Source organism: Culex quinquefasciatus, chromosome 1 (genome assembly GCF_015732765.1).
Source record: "Culex quinquefasciatus strain JHB chromosome 1, VPISU_Cqui_1.0_pri_paternal, whole genome shotgun sequence".
Taxonomy (NCBI): Eukaryota; Metazoa; Arthropoda; class Insecta; order Diptera; family Culicidae; genus Culex; species Culex quinquefasciatus.
This window is the reverse complement of record NC_051861.1, coordinates 52,637,562-52,643,052: the sequence shown is the minus strand read 5'-3', so window position 1 is coordinate 52,643,052 and position 5,491 is coordinate 52,637,562. Positions and strand designations below refer to the sequence as shown.

Below are 5,491 nucleotides of genomic sequence, written 5' to 3'. Positions count from 1 at the left end.
TGGCTGGACAGGATTTGCTGAAGGTGTCCATCGAGTACCTACGTCTCGGCTTTCGGATTTGGTGGTTCCGCCTGGCCTGCTTCCACAGCAGCTGGTAAATCTCGTACGTCCAGATGTACTTGATGTTCTCGCTCGATTGTTATTATGCTGTTCATGTAAATTAAAGTGGGATGAAAGTTGGTTAAAGCTATGGTCTACCATCAGGAGATCAAATAGCTTTACCTCTCGATCCGCAAATCGTTCAGCCTTGCTGCACAGAGCCAACTTCTCGAAGATGATCGCCTGCCGCAGTGGTTTCTTGCCGGCCTTTCCTCTCAGACGATGCATTTGTTCTGTTGTAGCAGTCGACCATGCTTCTCTTGTGGACATCGCAGTCCCACAGGTAATCTATTGCGAGCAGGTCGTTACCGTGCCGCAACTTTAACGAGCCCATATATTCCGCCTTTTGCAGCTACCACAATTCTTCCCGGATTACCACAAGCAAAGGCCTAAGCTGCAGCAGCACCAGAAATGCACTACCGACCTTGATCAGGTGGTCCTTGCCGCAGGGAAATCTATAACGAGATATTAGTGAACGCCATTTCCTACTTAATTTTTCTTTCTCACCACCAGTTTGACCAGGAATGCTGCTAGGGGAACTTGCACATTCACTCGTTCCGCTGGCCGCACAAGTCCTGAATGATATTTTCATGTAGCAGCTCCTGGGTATAGGTCTTGGCCACGTACCGAAGCGATCGCTCGTAATCGAAAACAGCCAAATCTTCTGTCTCGCTCCTTTGTAATGAACACCGCCCTCCGAAGCAACCAACGCCTGACATTCCGGATCAAACTCCGGCTTGAACACTTTGCTCTACATTTTATCGTCCTGCTCGCGTTCTCTTGACATTTCTGCACACGGTCCTGCGAACTCCCCTCGACGACGAAAGAATCCGGTGCCAACCGCAGTTCTATCGGTTGTCCAAGTTCCGATCACCGTAGTTACGATCTCGCTGCTGCTAGTGGTCAAGCGGGAATGCTCGGTCTCTGTCCAGGAACAAGGGTCCACCGCGGGTCTGCGAGTGGCGCCTTCGGACGTCGAACATGGTCGTTCATGCTAAAATAAAAGAGTCTTGCAGTTGATACCCCTTTTTCCCCCTTTTCACTTTTTATTTACTTATTTTCGCCAAACCATTGGAGCCGGGAAAGCGATATAGAGGAGAAAAGCAACTCGCGACAAAATTTTGAGGCTAGGAATTTTGACAGGTATGAGTTTCATAAAGCATTCGCCTCTTTTTCTCTTCCACCAAAAAAAAAATGGGGACAATGTAGCTGTCAAACTAGGCCAAAATGTTGAAGTCACTCACAAAATGAACTTTGAGTGATTTGAGTTCATTTCTGACGTCACGATTTTCTCCTCTATCTCCGTGCGCAAAACAACTTTAATGGGCAAATGCACGGGGTTGGGCACAAGGTTGATCCGTAGTGCATTGGATTTACTTCCGTAAATATTCCGAAAATATCGTAAATATAGGTAAATATTATTCACCTGCACGATATTCGGCACAACATTTTGTTCAGTGTGGATAATGACAGTTAAGAACTGTCACTTGTTTGTTTCCTTCGTTTACAAACTGTCACCGCTCTAATATTTTTCGAGCTTGAGGTTTTTTTTTCACTTGCGGAACCGATCCTCGCAACAACCTTCCCCGCAATCCACCAGCAATCTGTGCAAGAAGCCCAGTGCGGATCTGCACTCCGACCCAGAAATTGCCGACAAGACCACCGACTGCCTCGGACTTGGGGTGAGTAATCCTCCGATCTTTTGCTTCATTTCTGATCGTTCTGCCTTCTTAGATTTCACCGGAGGTCGATCCGACGGTGCGGATTTGCGCCGGCTGTGCCGAACGCGTCAACGCACAGCACGCCTTCCGGACGCGATACCTGCATACGACAGTTACGTCGAGAACGGGCTGGAGGACAAGAAAGACGAGGACGTGTGCTGGTTCTGCTTGAAGGCGCATGGCGGGGTGGCGTTGGTCGAGTTGTTTCGAGTGTTGAGTTTCGAGTGTTGAAGAGTTGGCTGAATTTTGGGCGGAATTTTTACCGACAGCCGTGCCGGTGAAGCTGGAGGACGTGACGGATTCGTCGGATTCGTACAGCATTGGCAGTGAGAATGGAAAAGGGGATGTGGGTTTTGAGTCGGACAGTTCGACGGCGGATAATGGGGAGAAGCGTGAGGAAAAGCGGAAGGTCACGGCACGGTCGCTGCCGTGGATTGGAAGTGACCACAAGGTTACGAAGATTAAAAGTCTAAATGTTTGAACGAAGCGGAGGATGGAGTTCACGCGAAGGTGATGGCCAATAATGTGGATTTACAAAATCCTCCAGCAGAAGGATCCCGCGCGCATCTTTAAGGTGCTTCTGCACATGGTCAGACAAATGACAAATTCGGCAAATAAAAACCGTACGCCATGATTATTGTTTTTTTTTCATCATATTTAACAATACATAAAAATACAGCTGAAACCACAAATAAAAAGAAAATCCAAGTAACTTCAATGTTCGTCTCTCATTGAACTCCAGGTGACCAAATTAGGTCAAATAAATTTAAAACATGCATATGAAACAGTTAGATGCGTCTGCAGCGTAATCGCGGGCAGGAAGTTATCGCTGGCGACTTTTCCTTGGCTAGTGCAAACGCGTCCCGGAGGAGCTTGGCAATATCTCCGATGAACATCTGCACCAGCTGCGGGCCGGCCAGCTTCAGGAAGGTCGACTTTATTTGTTTCACACTTCGGCGGATGAATTTCCAGGTTCTTGAACATGTCCTTGTGCGTCATCGGCAGCACAACGGCCTCAATTAGTTCCTGGATTTGCTTGTCCAACCCGCCAATGTCCGAGTAGTGCTCGCTGGGCCGTTCGTCCACCTGCATCGCCTTGACGCGCGCGTCATACTCGGCCGGAAGTGTCTCCAGGATGAGGTACGACGTACGAGTCCTTGTTCACTCTCATCGCCCGGCTTGAGCTTCTCCGGAACAACCAGGCCAATCACGAGCAAAAAGTACGTCTGTCGTGTCGTCTTGATGACGGGGCGCTTGCCCTTCCGCTGGTAGTCCAACACCACCACCGCACGGTCGTCTTCCGTCTCCTGCGGGTTCACGTCCAGCAGCTCGATCGGTTCCTATTGAACTTGGTATCCCGTCCCGATTACTCCTCGGAATTCAACATAGCGTGCCTTGCAATCCAAACAATGTGGCCGGAGAACAGCAAAATTGAAGGGATTTTTTTTGTTTGTAAACAATCAGCAGTGCGCGCGTTTGCGATGACAGCTGTAAAAACACTGAAATAAAATTCATAGAAGAGTCGTGTATACACGTGAATATGGATGCACATACGGATCAACTTATGAAATAAATGCAATATATTTGGAGTGACCACCTCGTGGGCAAATGTCAATATAAAAGGCCGACCCTGCTCACGAGAAGGATACACTCTTTGTTTACGATTCGGCATTGGCCCATTTACATTGTTTTGCTAGATTTGGATTAGTTCAAAACTTAATCACACAAAGATTTAATTTTTTAATCGTGCACAATTTCACCTAATTCTCTTAACCGTGTACCATTTGGTTTGATTTATTTTTGTTTTGACGTTTTTTACGCTGCATCCTTTCATCGCGTCCGTGAATATTTTTTTGGTGCTTCGCTAGTGCACTGCAGTGAAAATTATAAAAAAAAAAATGATGCAATTTCTGGACGCGCAGTAAGATCTCGATTGCATCGGTAACATTTGCGTTCTGCTGCGGTTTCAGCGGATTCAACACGAAGACGGGGACCTTGTTAGCCTCTTCTAGAAAATCCTCCCGGACTAGAGGGAAGTGAATGCGGCGGCGGTTTGTGTACGTCATCACGATGGAGCAGGACCAGGACGGAGGGAAGGGCCATTCTGACGCCTGCAGCAGCAGGATGGTGATTGCAGTAATATGGTATGTTTTTTATGCGAAATTATGTCATTCTCGAATTGCTTTTGTTTGATTGCTCTCCTCCTTTTTCTCAGGTCTTCCCGAGCCAGCGCCCAACGCTGGCCCAAGGTGAAGGTCAAGCTGAGGCATCAGCAAACTCCGGATAGTTTGCCAACTCAGATCACCCAGACGAAAGTGAGAATTCGAACCAGTAAACGCCGAGGCAGTGCCGCTAAAGTTGGAGGGCAAGCATGACGCGAACAGATAGCAGATTTGACAGCTCCAGGACACCAAGTGTAAACAGATTCCAGTAGGGAGCATGGACATCGAACACACCCAGTAGCTGCTACAGGAGGTGGGCGTGCAAGCCGGAGGTAGAACGATCCAGATGATCTGTGGTGAGGATCAGTCAGCTCGAAATGTGCTGCAGGTTGCTCACCGACAAGAACAGCTGACAAACGTCTCCTAATAACGGGGTGGGTTAAGTTGGTGAAGGCGGCGAGTACCCTCTGAGAAATGTAACGCTCCGATCAGTCTGATGGTTGAATAAAATCAGGCTTACAAGTTCCGATCGGGGCGTTAAATTTCTCAGCGGATAGTAGCATCGAACCCAAAGTTACGAACAGCATTTGTTTATCGAAGGCGCCAACCGCAAGTGACTTTGCATCAGCTGATGACAGCATTGAAAGCATAAACAAGTTAACCTAAATTCCTTGTTTCAAGGATAGATACTTAGTGTTTTTGTTTTTCTTTTCAGATTCTACTAGAAATGATCTAACGTAGCCAGAGATTTGCCATAGAAAATTAAAAATGTATATATTGCAAAATAATAAAAAAGCTTTTATGAAAATGAAGTTATTTGGTCATGCAATATTAAAATTCGAAATTCCTTGAAATCCCAATAAGAATTATTTGACTTGAATGCATTTCAAATTGTATCAACTTTTTCAGAAATCGTAATTTACCATGAAAACTGCTAAAATAACTATTTAAAACCATTAAAATACCATTTGAGAAATGGTGAAATCCCTAAAATATATACGCAAAAATGAACTTTCAAAAGCATTTGATGAAGCTTCGCTAGAAGAAAAAATCAAATAGTGAATATTGCTAACAACATATATGGGGAATAGTTCACTATTTGAGAGACGGTGAGGAATTAAAAAAACGATTTACCAAATAGTGGCTACACTATTTGGTAAAATGTTGATTGAATTTTTAACAAATGATTTTCAAACGGTTTTTTTCTATGCGGGAACTGCTATAAATGGTTTGAACTTCTTAGATACAAAGTTTTTTTTATATCACAATGTTAATTCTAAAAAATGTATAATTAGACAACTTATTTTTGTTTTGTCATATTAAAATTGACAAAAATACCAAAATTGTGAGAGTTTAAATTTATAAAAACTATAAAAAAAATCCCATCGAAAACAAGGGGGGAGAGGGTCTGGCAAAATGTGACGTACTTTTTGAGGGGGGGTTCAACCTTGTGTGACAAAGAGTGACATAGGGGAGGGGGTTAATTTTGGCCGATTTTTGCGTAACATA

General features: G+C 45.0%; 1 long non-coding RNA gene across 1 annotated transcript; it reads left to right on the top strand.

Moving 5' to 3' along the window:
• Nucleotides 1-4,097: 4,097 nt before the first annotated feature.
• LOC119765040 lies at nucleotides 4,098-4,794 on the top strand. The gene is made up of 2 exons (XR_005276463.1): nucleotides 4,098-4,416; nucleotides 4,698-4,794. It is a non-coding gene; the product is annotated as an uncharacterized LOC119765040 (long non-coding RNA).
• Nucleotides 4,795-5,491: the final 697 nt, after the last annotated feature.